Source organism: Octopus sinensis, linkage group LG2 (genome assembly GCF_006345805.1).
Source record: "Octopus sinensis linkage group LG2, ASM634580v1, whole genome shotgun sequence".
Taxonomy (NCBI): Eukaryota; Metazoa; Mollusca; class Cephalopoda; order Octopoda; family Octopodidae; genus Octopus; species Octopus sinensis.
In genome coordinates, this window is record NC_042998.1 from 26945702 (window position 1) to 26961626 (window position 15925).

A 15925-nucleotide genomic window follows, 5' to 3' on the forward strand; every position below is an offset into this window, starting at 1 on the left:
CGTTCGTGTTCGTTGCCAGCCTCGCCTGGGCCTGTGCCGGTGACACGTAAAAGCACCGTCCGTTCGTGGCCGTTTGCCAGCTCTGTCTGGCCCCGTGTCGGTGGCACGTAAAAGCACCATCCATTCGTGGCTGTTTGCCAGCTCTGTCTGGCCCCGTGTCGGTGGCACGTAAAAGCACCATCCGTTCGTGTCCGTTGCCAGCCTCGGCTGGCCCCCGTGCCGGTGACACGTAAAAAGCACCGTCCGTTCGTGGCCGTTTGCCAGCTCTGTCTGGCAACCGTGTCGGTGGCACGTAAAAGCACCATCCGTTCGTGTCCGTTGCCAGCATCGCCTGGCCCCGTGCCGGTGACACGTAAAAGCACCATCTGTTCGTGGCCGTTCACCAGCTCTGTCTGGCACCTGTGCAGGTGGCACGTAAAAAACACCCACTACACTCGCGGAGTGGTTGGCGTTAGGAAGGGCATCCAGCCGTAGAAACACTGCCAGATCAGACTGGGCCTGACGAAGCCTTCCAGCTTCACAGACCCCAGTTGACCCGTCCAACCCATGCTAGCATGGAAAGCGGACGCTAAATGATGATGATGATGATGATGATATATATATATATTTAAGCCACAATATATGGATTCAACTAATCTGGTGGTACTCATAAAAAGAGCTACTTAATGTATCATTCTACACCACATATACAATATAGTATGATACAAAAGAAAAAAATAACTTTTATCATAGTATATTTCTCTATTTATAATCTTTGTGTATGTGTGTGTGCACGCGCATGTATTAGTCATTGGCTAATATTGTCTTTGTGACATTTATTCCTCATCACATAATTATCTCTGATTGTTCCTGCATTAAATATCTTAACACAGATTTCACAGACAGACAGAAAATTCTTTCATTTTCTAAGACTTAGTTCCACACAAATGTATCCTTTCAGCAATTCATTTTTCATCTACTTTTTTTCTCTAATCACTAAACCAGCAACAATTTAAAGTGTACCTATCTCCTCGAGTTACTTACTTATCCCAGTCTGAGACACCTTACATAGTTAATAGCAATTAAGAAATTGCAAATGGAAAAATTTGCCTCTTCATCAAATATAGAATATCATTTCTTGAACAACTCAATACTCTGACACCATTAATAAAAACGCAAAAACAAGAATAACTGTGCAGGAAGCATGTTTCATTATAAGCCTTGTTTTTATCACTGACTAGCAGTATCGCCCGGCATTGCTCGGGTTTGTTTCGACCCTTTAGAATCGGAATTTTTGAAAAGTAAAAATTTTGCATTATGTAGCTTATTCTCTTTAGGTGAGCCTTTTTCTGGTTGAAATACACCAAAAAATGGCAACACGGCAATAAAAAAATCGTAAAAAATAGGGATTTTCATAGAAAAAAGGCACCTTTTTGATGTAAATAATTTTTGGTCTTAACATGGTCCGATTTGAATTTTTTCTGCTACGGAAGGAAGAGCAAGCCTTCTTCTGTCATACTCTCAATTTTGGTCAACTTGCGCAGCAGGGTCTCGGAGGAGATAGTGTTAGTTGAAGGCTATCAAACCTGCCATACACAAACAACTTCAGCTTTATATATATAGAGATAAAAATACCCTGATTTGAAACAAGTTTAAGATGAGAATCAAAGGAATCATTTCTTTATATTTCACTTCTTATTCTCGTTAATCCCTTCAACAACATAACAGAAAAGAGATAATCTCTGTTAGAGACACCTTTATCATGCAAGTATGTTTTCCTTTTATCTTTTACTCACTTCATTCATTGGACTGCATCCAGTATAATCTTGCTGGATTTTAACCAAGCAGATTCCCCCACCCCATGTAGTCAGGTACTTATTCTGTTAGACTCGTCTGCTAAAACCACCAAGATATAGGAGATGTAAACAAACCAACACCAGACATTAAGCAAGGTGGTGGTAAGGAGACAGATACAAATACACACATGCATATACACATGCATGCACACATACATACACATACATAGAGCTTCTACACAGTTTCTATCAACCAAATTCACTCACAAGACTTTGGTCGGCTAGAGGCAATAGTAAAAGACGCTTGTCCGAGGTACTGCACAGTGGGATTGAACCCAAAGCATGTGGTTGCAAAGCAAGCTTCTGAACCACACAGCCACTTATGTTTTTCAGTTTTTCTAAATTTGTTGTATCTTCAAATTAATTTCAAATTAATGTGAAACTATTTTTACCAAGGATATTCCAAACCTCACTTCTCATCATCATCATCACCTATTTTTAAAAGCATTAACACTTTACCATTTAAACTGACCATATCTGGTTCAAATATTCCACTTGTTTTATCCTCAAACAGGCCAAATCTGGCCTCTCGAACCTACCCTACCACATTATTTGAAAAACAAACAACCACATCATCAAAAATCTCAAAGCAATGAGATAGTGCATGATTAATTCAAAACATTGTGAATAAATAAGCATTACATTTGAGAGAATGCTAAAGTGTTAAACGTAGTGTCAGATAAAATACTGTGCAGTATTTTATCAGTTCAAATCTCAAGATTGATTTTTTGCCTTACAACTCTACAGCATAAGTACATGTGATGTAGTGGAACTGACACAAATTCCTATACCCTCTCCCCTCTCTAATTTATAGTCTTATTTGTGCCTGTAAGAGCTTTTACTATTATTTAAACTTATCAAGCAATTTGATAGAAGTTGATTTCATATAAATAACCCAATTTTCAACTTAATGTATTGCCATCATTATGACACATAAATCCTATAAGTTCATCTTATCATGTATCATATATATATATATATAATATATATATATATACGTGAATGTGTGTGTGCGTGTGTGCATATACAAGCAATAAATTTCTTATTTTTAGCTTTAGCAGTACATATTCTTCTGCCTGTAAGTTATGGCAAGTAAATCACCAACTCTCATAGTTAAGTTATTTCCTCTGGTGGCATTTTTATGCAATTAAAATGTCTATTACTATCTGAAATGTATACCTGTTCTGGGCCACAAATGAATGCAAAATATATGTCAACTTACACCTAATTTATTTTATCAATATTTCTATAAACATCATTATACATTAGAACACTGATGTTTTTTCTCGTTTAGAATCAAGCATCAAAGAGAGAGAGACCATAAATATGAAATTATAATTGAAAAAAAATGCTTCATAAGAAGCGGAAAAAAATTGCATTAGATAGATCCTAATCATACCTTACCAAAATCAATTTTGCTTTAAACAATTCTATTTGGCAGTAACTTTGAGGTTGGATTTTTTTTTCTTTCTTTTTTCTTTTTCTATGTTCATATAATATTATAGAGTCACATCCTATCCTAATATTTCATAAAATGTCACTCCACTTTACTATACACCACACCTCAACTAGTTTTCTGAAAAGAAATGGGCACAATAAAATATATATTGTAATTTTAAAATTTTAAAGGGAAAATAAATTGAAAAGAACTTGAGTTGGGAGCGATAAAGAATTAAATCTTTTGATAGAAAATGTGTTTTAGAAGAAGTGGAATAATGGTATGAAATATGACAGCAATGTAGGTATAATAGGAAAGAGAGAAGGAAATTAAGAGAGAAGAGAAGAGTAGGTCAATGATCAGTGTGACAACTGAATAAGGTCATAAGTAGACAGTTGTAGTGAGAGATAAAAAAGATTTTTATGTAGAAAACGCTTGCAGCTATGTTAAAAATATCACTTTATATTTCCTAACTGAAGACTTTGAGTAACATAAACAATTTATTTTCAGTTTGCAAATTAAATGCAATTAGTTCAAGACATTAAGTTAAATGTTAGATGCAGAGTATCAGTTACTAATCAGTGAGTATCCAAATGTATTTAAATTTAGAAAACTAATTATGCCAAGTAAATATACATGGTAATTTTATTTGGCTAGAAGAGTTAGCTTGAAAACAGTCAGCAGAATCGACACAACTCTAATTAAATCACAAATTAGAAATATTTTTTTTTCTTTTTTAATATTCGAAGATTAATTTATAAAATACACACATGCACACTAAATATATCTATATGATTTTCATTCTGTATGGTGTACTACTATATCAGTATTGAACTGTTGGTTGTCAATTGATGGGCTTATATAATAATAAAAGTATGAGATATAAATTAAATGTTTAAAATCTAAAGATGAATAATGGTTCCAGGGATGTAAAAGATACTGTCCTGAAATTAAAACAGCCTGCATATGTACAGATATGTGCATGCATGCATAAGACACATGGTTTTAAAAAATCCACCAATTAACTTCTAATCTTACTTCAAATATAATACAGGTTTTATGTTTCCAAAACAAATTATTTTAACCAATAGGTGCAGGTGTGGTCGTGTGGTAAGAAGCTTGCTTCTCAACCACATGGCTCTAGGTTCAGTCCCACTGTGTGGAACCTTGGGCAAGTATCTTCCATAGCCTCGGGACAACCAAAGCCTTGTGAGTGGATTTGGTAGACAGAAACTGAAAGAAGCCTATTGTATGTATATTTTATATATATATATATATATATATATATATATATGTGTGTGTGTGTGTATGTGTGTGTATGTATGTATGTATGTATGTATTTGTGTATCTGTCTTTGTACCCCCACCATTGCTTGACAACTGATTTTGGGTGTGTTTACATACCCATAAATGGTTTGGCAAAAAAGACTGATAAAATAAGTACTAAGCTTACAAAGAATAAGTCCTGGGGTCGATTTGCTCAACTAAAGGCGGTGCTCCAGCATGACCGCAGTCAAATGATTGAAACAAGTAAAAGAATAAAAGAATAAAGTGAATGCGGGAAAAACAAAGCAGGAATTTTGAAAGAAGTATCTATAAAACTAGTTTTTAAACATCAAATGGTTATGTTGGTCCACCAGAATAAAACACTAATCAAAGGTGTCCATACATAAAAGAAACGGTTGAGAACCAGTGGTCCAACAACTGACATGCTTCTGTCTTATTTAAACCAGCTTCACTGATGCTTAGAAAAAGTTCACCATGAAAGGATTTCTTTCCCCCCACCTAACCCCAGTAGAACTTCAGGTGTTGATTAAGTATTCCTTTTTCTGCATGCTATGTCACTTTCTCAGTGCACTTGCTGTCAATGTTGAAGCTCAAAGACTTTATATTTAGTTTTCTCATATAATTCTTGCTCTGTTTCTTACCGAATATAGATTCTTTTCTTCGGTCACGCACATCATACAAATTACTTGTCATATCTAAATAATTTCTCTCTCAATTTTTCTTCTTCCCAACTAGTTGAATTTCAGAAACCTTATATTCCTTCAAAACAGATTATCTAAGGGCCAGTTTATTGCAGTGACTGTGAACCATAAAAGTGGAATAGGTCATTTGTTTATAAGGTCCAGTCTTGTTTCCCCTGTCTGGATTTAAGAATCAACTCTTATTTCCATTAGAAATATTTTCATATATTTTCTTGCATCTTAATTGTTTGTTTTTGATGCCATAGCCGTGATATTCAAGAAAAATATTTTTGTCTCTATTTTAGAATGTTTATAACAATCTAAGGAGTAAAATACAGGAAATCCAGTCCAGTAAATTTCTTTCCACATATCTTCCAGTGTTTAGTGCTGCCACCAAAATCCTTTTCCCCTATACATATTTGTCATACAGTTTTTAAAATATCCATACAAATTTCTAGTAATTTATCAACCTTTTGAAAACCCAGAATAGCACAGGAATTGAATACAATAAAGATGAGATAAGGGGTGTGATATAGATGTATCTTGAAGGAAAAAAAACTATAGTGAGTGTAAGGTTCTTTCAAGATTAGATAGAAAAAAAAAACTTGTACGTAACATGAATATGATGGCTTCCAAGAATTTGGTGATGATTGCAGATATTTTGTAAACATCAAGTGATTTCGAAGTCCAAGAATGGAAACATTTAGAAGAAACACATCAATGCAATATTTACTTAGCAGCATTTAGTAAAATAGTTCTCAAGAGCCATTCTATTGACTAACCAAATATACTCACATTCTTCTTATTCAGTAACCTTTCTGCTCTTAGAGAAAATTTACAAAAATTTGCTATGTAAGAATGGATATTCCAAGTTGAGGAAAGACAAGTAATTGATTTACCATTAGGTTTTGCAGTGCTCATACTTTACAAGAAGAAAAATGTTTTCTAGTGAAATCCTTAAATGTCTGTTAGTCAAGACATAATCAAAGTCAATCTTATATATAAATTAAAGTTTTCTAGTGATTTCATTTAGTTTATTTAACTTTTCTACAAGAAAATTTACATTAACTGTGATGAAAGTAATCTTGTATGGCTTATAATTCGATAGTTCAAAGTTTTCCTTCTTTTGCTTCTCTCTTGTTCAATTTCTCAAACAAAATAATATTAATAATGATAATAAAAGAAATGAATAGAAACACATGCTGAATATCTTCAAATCTTAATTACTGTAAATTCAAACTGCAATCTACGAAAAGATACTCTGATGAGAAGTTTTGTTCTGAAATTATTTGGAAAAAGGATGAAAATTAAAATTTAAATTAAAAGCAAAAATCTGTAATTGGATAATGGTACATTAACTCCAACACTATCTCTAGAAAGGAGTCACTACATTCTGACTTGCTAGAAACAGCAGTTGCATCTATCTAAAAACATATTACAATATTAATACAAAGGGCACACAGGGTAACAGATTTCAAGGTTCACTCTGCTTGGAAAAGAAAAAATACCTTCAATCTCCTAGTCAGCTTGAACAGGGCCAAACTGGGGTCAAACAACAACATGAAGATATTATGTACACACACACACATACATACATATGTATGTATATCCTATTTATGTGAATTAAGGCGGCGAACTGGCAGAAACGTTAGCACGCCAGGCGAAATGCGTAGCAGTATTTCGTCTACCGTTACGTTCTGGGTTCAAATTCCGCCGAGGTCGACTTTGCCTTTCATCCTTTTGGGGTCGATAAACTAAGTACCAGTTACGCACTGGGGTCAATGTAATCGACTTAATCCGTTTGTTTGTCCCCTCTGTGTTTAGCCCCTTGTGGGTAGTAAAGAAATATATTTATGTGAACTGAAAACTGTCATTCAAGTTTCATGTTTCCAGTCTTCAGACAGCAATGAATATTGGAGCAAGTACAACCAGTGTGTGTGTGTGTGTGTGTGAGTGAGAACGTGTGTGTGATAGCTTCTACCTTTAAAAAAAAATGTGAAATTGTTTGAATATAGTGCTAGATGCTGAGGGGAAACATCATATTCTGGTATTTCGTATATGAGAGTTTGAGTATATATTACAATTTACTTTGTAGTTAAAGTGCATCTGAACATAAAAAAAAAAGAAAGAATGTAATGTCTTCCTTTATCTTACGAAAACATACATATAATAAAATTATATATAGTATTACATACATATTTTTTTTTTATCAGATAAGATTTTTTTCTTTTTTTTTATGTTCATATGCACTTTAACAACAAAGGGAAAATATATTAACAACAAATAAAAACGCTCATATGCAAAATACAAGAATTCAGTAGTGCCACACCTGCATCCAAACAGCACCCTGTATTTACATTATATTTATTTTATTTCATGGAAAGAAGTTACAGAAGCTGGTTGTTCTCGCACTAAAATTTACTGTCATCTGAAGATGAAATTTGGAGTAACAGGTCATTAAATTTTCAGTTTACAATAAACAGGAGAAAATTCCTCAATGTGTACTGAATATTTTTTCCTTCTTCATGCAACTTTTTGCTCCATTATAATTGATTTAATTTTTTTTACTTGTTTCAGTTATTAGACTGGCCATGCTGGGGCGCCACTTTCAAGAATTTTAATCAAATAAAATAACTCCAGTACTTTTTTGTCACTTGTGCCCGTGCGAGTAGGGTGCCAAGAGCACCATCCGAGCATGATCATTACCAGAGCAGCCAACTGGCTTCTGTGCTGGTGGCACGTAAAAGGGCACCATTCGAGCATGATCATTACCAACGTCGCCTTACTGGTACCTGTACCAGTGGCATGTGTAAAAAGATTCAAGCGAGGTCATTGCCAGTACCACCTGACTGGCCCCTGTGCTGTGGCACGTAAAAGGGCACCATTTGAGCGTGATTGTTACCAATGTCGCCTTACTGGCACCTGTGCCGGTAGCATGTGTAAAAAGATTCGAGCAAAGATTTTTACATGTAGTGGCATGTAAAAAGCACCCACTACACTCTCGGAGTGGTTGGTGTTAGGAAGGGCATCCAGCTGTAGAAACTCTGCCAGATCAAGATTGGAGCCTGGTGCAGCCATCTGATTCGCCAGCCCTCAGTCAAAATCATCCAACCCATGCTAGCATGGAAAGCGGACGTTAAACGATGACAATGATGATGATACTCTTTTGCCAAACTGTTTGTTTCATTATGGGGATGTAAACACACCAACACCAGTTGTCAAGCAGTGGTGGGGGGCAAACACATACACACAGATACATGCACGCACAGAAACACACACACGACAGGCTTCTTTTAGTTTCCGTCTACCAAATCAACTCACAAGGCTTTGGTCAACCCCAAGGCTATTGTAGAAGACACTTGCCCAAAGTGCCACATAGTTGGACTGAACCCGGAACCATGTGGTTGGGAAGCAAGCTTCTTACCACACAGCCACGCCTGCACCTATAAGGAAAGCTAATGCTTTAACACCAGTGCTTTGCCTTCATTGAAAACTGACAATGTTATAACATAGTATAAAGTTTTATAACTCAAGGATGTGTGGTAATCTTGCTTTTCCCCATACAAAATGTTAGTAATATTATACAAATGATCTTGTTATTCATCTTGTCACATGTTACCACAGTAACATAGATGCTCTTGCATTCTCTCTCTCTCTCTCCCTCCCTCTTTCTCTCTTACCCCCCTCTCTCTCTCTCATTCTGCATTCACACACATACACTGCATAACTGAAGGTCTGCAGCTATTCAAATTCCTTTGTTGACCAAAATTGTATTTATTGTTGCCTAAAAGCATCATATTCAGCCAGTCTTTAGAGTATTTGAAAGTAACTAATTGCAAAATGTAAATATTCAATGACATCAGCAGACTGATATGGTATTTGAGGAACAAGGACATGCTTTGCAAAGATTCATTCGGTGGAAACTCAAGACAAATCTGATTAGAAATTTATCTTCATTTCATTAAATATTCATGATGAATGTCACATTGTGAATACACCAAGAAAATCTCTGTTGATAGTTCAAATGTTACTTTATAAATGAAAGTGAGATTAAAGCATGTCTAGGTTTGTGCATACATATATGTAAAACATGTAAACAGCTCAGTAGGTGGCATCTACCAAAATATTTCTAAGCATGTTTAACAATTGCTGCTATTGACGTACTGTCAGCATGAAGATATGAATTTCTAAACAGGTACAATTTCTTTGTATATAATTTCTTCTAAGCAATGAAACAAATGTTTGAAGAGGCTGTAGGAAACCATGTATCTTGAAAAAAAATATACATGACTTTTAAATGTGTCTATATAGTTTGTTATATTTTATAATGAACAGGTTTGGCAACAATTCTGAGATAAAATTATCTTCAAGCAATTATAAGTAATTGATTCGATGATTTCAGAATAATAATAATAATAATAATAATAATAATAATAATAATAAGGACCTTTTGAGTGGGATGGGTTACTCAACCAGAAGAAAATTCTAACTAGGCCCCTCCTGCAAGGTCATGCACTGTTTATCTTGATATGAGATCACCATGTCACGCACATATGGTTGTGATGCATGTGCCTGGTGTACCCTTATCAGACGGGTAGTCATGATGGGTATACTGGGCTTCATATATTTTACCCCAGTGTCACTTTGATGGCATGCACTGCTCTCTCACTCAATAATAATAATAATAATAATAATAATAATAATAATAGTAATAATAATAATCATGGTTTCATGATAGTGGGGAAAAACAGACACACATACATAGACACACACAAACACAGACACACACAAACGCACACACACACAGACACACACAAACGCACACACTCACAGACACATATATACATACATACATGATAGGCTTCTTACAGTTTCTATCTACCAAATCCACTCACAAGGCTTTGTTCAACCCAAGGCTATAGTAGAAGACACTTGCCCAATGTGTCACACAGTGAGACTGAACTCAGGACCATGTGATTAGGAAGCCAGCTTCTTAGCTCACTACCATGTATAACCATTTGTCTATTCATACTCGGCATCAGCAGAAGTTACAAAGTAGCTCAACAGCTGAGAGCTTTGTGCATTGGGAACTTATCAAACTGGTTTTAAATTAAGGAGTCATGAATTTATAAACCAGTGATAATAGTATTTCCTTGGATTGTTCTGGAACAAATCCTAAAAACAATACACTATATCAAATGGTTAATGCATATTTCCGAAATGGCTTGCATGTTACACTGTTCAATCAATTAATCAATCAAGCAAGAAAGAAAGAAAGAAAAAGGAAGGAAATAAGGAAAATTTAAAGAAACATGCATTCTTATGCACACATAAACAAATAAGGGAGTCATTACCACAGGTATATAGACATATGACCCTTTGATCTGAAACCAATTTGATAACTGCCAACATATGAAACTCTTGGCCCTTGAGTCACTCAATGACTTCTGCCAACTAGTAATGAAAAAAATATTTATATACTCATGCTTTGAATTTTATTTTCCTGTTTGAATAACCAAACCTTTATTTATATATATATATATACACACACACATACATATATATATACACACACACACTTTATTAATAAAGCTGCAAAGTTTTTGCGATGTCTTTGCAGCTTTATTAATAAAGCATATTACTCTACCTCTGGTATTTGAGTACTATTTGTCCCATCGATTCACATTTATGTGCTTACTTTGGTGTGTGAGTGTAAGTGTGTGTGTAAAGCACTAGTGCTGGTGCCATGTAGAAAGCACTGGTGATGGTGCCACATAAAAAGCACCCAGAACACACTGTAAAATGGTTGGCGTTAGGAAGGACATCGAGCAATAGAAACCAAACTATAACAGACTATGGAATCTGGTGTAGTCCCTGGCCTTGCCAGCTCCTGTCAAACCATCTAATCCATGCCAGCATGGAAAATGGACATTAAATGATGATGATGGTATATACTTATATGTAATAAAGTTGAAATAACTGTGATCAAATTTGACAGTCTCCAATGAAAACCCTCATCCCATTTATTGAATATCAATTACAACAGGGAAGAGCAGAAAGAAAAGACCAGTCCTTGGTAATTTTTCTCTCTTTTTTAAACAGGCGGATATGAGTGGTATGCTTTATCTAACCTCAGCCCTCTAATTTCACTGATTGGCTGATATCACTGCCTTGAGCAGAAAGGATTTTTATGGTCTCGAAGTGCTTTATCTTTCATGTGACGTTATATGTTTGTCTATTTTAGGTGGCTTGGTTAATTTTATCTTACTTTTCACATATATCATTTTATAATACATTCTATGTGTATGTAATAAATACGTGTGTGTGTATATATATTCTATAAACAACACATTCCAAACTTTAATATTTTCCTGGTTGTGTTTTGGTTTTTTTTTTTTTTTGCTTTCTCTACTTGACTTAGTGGTTTATAAAAATTATTATGATCATTGAGTAATATAAAGGAAAAAATTGAACAAAAAAAAACCCAGATCCTTTACTATTCAAAGAACAACAATGACGATTTATGCATTGACTTTTCTGCATGACTCATAATAAAAAAAGTAGATATGGTGCTTTATTTATTATTTGTGTTTCTAGTGACTGGTAAAGTCATTCCTCTCTCCTTTACCTAGCTGAATTATTAGAAATTAAAGAATATCAACTAAATATAAGATAAAATATTTAATTTATAGCCCTTTTTTTTCCAACCCTGGCAAGGTATATATATATATACATATATATATATAAAAAGAAGTCTTTAACATGATATGGCTTATATGAAGTTAAATCAATTTTTCAAAACAAAATGAGGCTGTATATGAACAGACATGTACATTTGTAATGAATAAACTGCAATAACATAACGGAAATTTTCAATAATGTTTTCGTGAAATGTTAAAAGAATTTATATTCTTAATTCATTCTGTAAACATGAATGTCTGCCTCTTAATGTGTGTCAAAAGTAGTATCCTGCATTCAGGAATTTCAAGCTGTATTCAGAGAAAATAAATTTACACCTAATTTCTGACCAATCCCATACTTTCAAGTCAAAGAAAACATCAATCAATTACAATAATTGGGGTGAACAGAAAGAAATTCTTTGAAAAAGGTACAGATATTATATTAAAAATATTAAGCTGGAATTGCTATCATTTTACAATGTTTATATATATATACATTTTATTCATTATTTTGCACATTACTTAATCATTGTTATATGTTTTATCTTATATTTAATCTTTCTATAATATGTACTTTTTCTAAATGGTATAATTTAATTTTTCATTATTGAATTGATAAAAAGGTGTTTTTTTTTTCGAATTTACATATATAATATATATATATATATATATATATATATATATATATATATATATTATATTTTGTGAAATTTGATTTAGTATTTCAAATTTGAATTTTTGCCTGTAAGTTTGGAATAATATTCCCTCATATTATTATATATATACATATATATGTATGCATCACTAAATTTGAATGAAAATCTTCAGTGTTCAAGATGGAAATAAAAACTGTCTTTAATATCAAATATGAAACAAACTTCACAATAAGTAAAATTCGATATATTTTTGGCTAGGAAACAATTTTACAGTTGCAATTTTCATTAAATATTAGGACATAATAACTAAAGGAAAATATAAGCATTATAGAAAGACAATACTGAAATTCTTTTTAATACTAGAAAGAATTATAATACCTAGAACTGTGTTTAAAACTTCTTAAATAATTTAGCCTCTAACCCAATGTTTTGCAACCATTTCTTGCCTATGGACCCCTTGATTCCTATTTTGCTCTACTGGGCCTCCATAGACATATACTGTATATATTAAAAATTTATTGTATTTTCATTATTAAATATTAGTTAGAATTGTATTTAAAAAATTAATATTTTGTGTATTGTACAAGTATAAGCAATTTATTGCACATAAGTTTTAACAACAAAATCTGATACGAACCCCCAAGGGCCATGTAAAACCCAGTTGAGAACCACTGCTCTAAACCATGTCAAGATTGTTTTAGTTGTTGTTGTGTAACTCCAAGTCAACTGTAATCTAGCAGATCCATAGAGAAAGATGTTCCAATAGTGACTGACTTCACTGTCACCAAGACATAATATATCTATACCTAGTGAGTCAATTAGTTCATTTTGTAGGACAGTGGGATGTAATTTGGAGATTTTTGGTGTTATTTCCAGCAGCTTCAGTGTCAGAAAGAAGCTTCCTAAATTTAGTGCCATGGTGATACCATATGTGAAAACAGGGCAATGGTATGGATATTTTGAACCTGGTTGTGGAAATCTGCAGAGGTATACATAGTAAGTTTTCTCAGCACCTGGAACAAGGAGCAGGGGCAAAGACACTTTTACTGTCCTTATATTAAAATTAACGAGCATGAATGACTAGAGGAAATTTTGTGTCCCCTTATCTGAGCCCTAAGGAGGCACCTTCCTCCCTCTCCTCTACACTTCTGAGCCCACAAACAACCCATTAGTTATACACAAAATAGTTCTGCTTACAGTATATTTTACCTTGTTATTTATTACAAGTCATTTGAGCCTGAAGACATAAAGCATCATGCCACACACAGAGTAAAGCATCAGTGATCTCGCATGAATTAACACTCATACAGCTCATATTCAAATGCCCTAAAACTCAACCAGCTGTGATATTTAAATCAAAACCTGGAGGTTGAATGGATTAACTCCTTAACACTCAGATTACTCTGTCCAATTTAATACTTATTTATTCTCATTGTATTGAATTAATCGTGCCTTATCTTGTAGCTTTGAGATTTCAATGATGTAATTGTATATTTTTAGAATGACATTATAGAGTAGGTAGGAGAGGCCAGATCTGGACAATTGGAAGATAAAACAAATCAAACATTTGAGCCAGATATGGTTGGTTTAAATCTAAAGAGAGATAGCAGTCAAGGAACAAGATTTATTACTGAAGTTATACAAGGTGTTCAAAAAGTCTCTCTGCAGTGAAACGGAAATCAACCTAGGAAGTGCTCACATGGCAGTAAAAAAGAAATTAAATTTCTTTCCAAAGTGCTGGCCATTCAAGAATTGAAGACTACGGATCATGCTAAAAGGCTTCATTATTGTTATTGGTTCCAAAACTTTGTTGCCGAGAAAGGCATAGAAGTGCTGGATGGGTGTTTTTACACTGATGAGGCTTGGTATCATCTGTCAGGACACATAAATTCGCAAAACACAAGGTTATGGAGCATTGAGAATCCACACATGACACATGAGCAACCTCTGCATCCCAATAGCAATTTTGAGAAAGCGTATTGTGGGACCGCTATTTTTTGAAGACACCATCAACACTGAGAGATATTGCTCAAATATTGTCTATCCATTGCTAGGCCAACTCACTGAAAGTGAAAGTAATAATGCATACTTTCAGCAAGATGGAGCTACAGCTCATACTTCGTGCATCACCATGTAGAGAGTTATCAAAGGAGATATTCATAAAAACCATTGTAGACTATCAGATTGAAGAATTCATAAAGGCAAAAACATCAATATTTGGAAACAATACTATTTTCTTTTTAAGCAAAATGGTTTCTGTCTGAATACTATAGGACAGTAGTTTTCAGTCAGGTTCCATATGGCCTTTGGAGGGGGCCACATAAGATTCCATTGTTAAAATTTATCTGCAATAAATTGGCTATACTTCACAATACACAAAACGTTCTAGCATTTTGTTTTATACAATTTCTTATAATATTTAATTACAAAAATATCTTTCCTTTTATCTTCTACTTGTTTCAGTCATTAGACTGCAGCCATACTGGGGCACTGCCTTACAGAATTTTTTAGTCAAATGAATCAATCCCAAGACTTGTTTATTTATGTATTTAATTTTTTTTTTTTAAAGCTTGGAACTTATCCTATTGTCTCTTTTGCAGGACTGCTAGGATATGAGGCATAAACACACACTAATACCAGTCGTCAAGTGTTGATGGGGGACAAATACACACACACACACACACACACACACAATGGGCTTCTTTCAGTTTCTGTCAACCAGATCTACTCACAACGCTTTGGTTGGCCTGAGGCTATATTAGATGACACTTGCCCAAGGTGCCGTGCAGAACCATGTGGTTCCATGTGGTTGAGAAACAAGCTTCTTACCACACAGCCACACCTGTGCCTAAAAGGAAAAAAAAAGAAAATATGGAATGCTTCATGAATTTGTGTGTTGTCCATGTGCAGGGGCCATGCTAGTCTTCTCAATATCATTTCAATTTTAACATATGTATTGCCAAAGCAATAGGATCTTTTAAATATTAAATGGCTACGAGGGTCCACCTGAGTAAAACAGGAACGAAAGGGGTCCATAGGAAAAAAATGGTTGAGAACCAGTGCCAAAGGACAATTTTTACAAAAAGAACTCACAGCAATATTTTAGGATCAGTACTTCATAAATATACTTCCATCATATTCAAAGTGTAAATTAGATATATTCTATATTCTTATTTTGTTTTTTTTTTATTATTTTACTTTATTTAGAAAAAATATAAATCAAATAGAATTTAAAAATAAAAGCATGATATAATTGGTAAAAATGTCACGCTGCAAAACCGGAAAACTAGTTTACTTTTCTTATGTGCTTCTGATAGTTAATACATAAATACCATTTAAATTCTTTATTG

General features: G+C 34.0%; 1 non-coding gene across 1 annotated transcript; it reads right to left on the reverse strand.

The window, feature by feature from the left end:
* Positions 1 to 15440: 15440 nt before the first annotated feature.
* Positions 15441 to 15545, reverse strand: LOC115208835. The gene has a single exon (XR_003881280.1). It is a non-coding gene; the product is annotated as a U6 spliceosomal RNA (small nuclear RNA).
* Between the last annotated feature and the right edge of the window lie 380 nt (positions 15546 to 15925).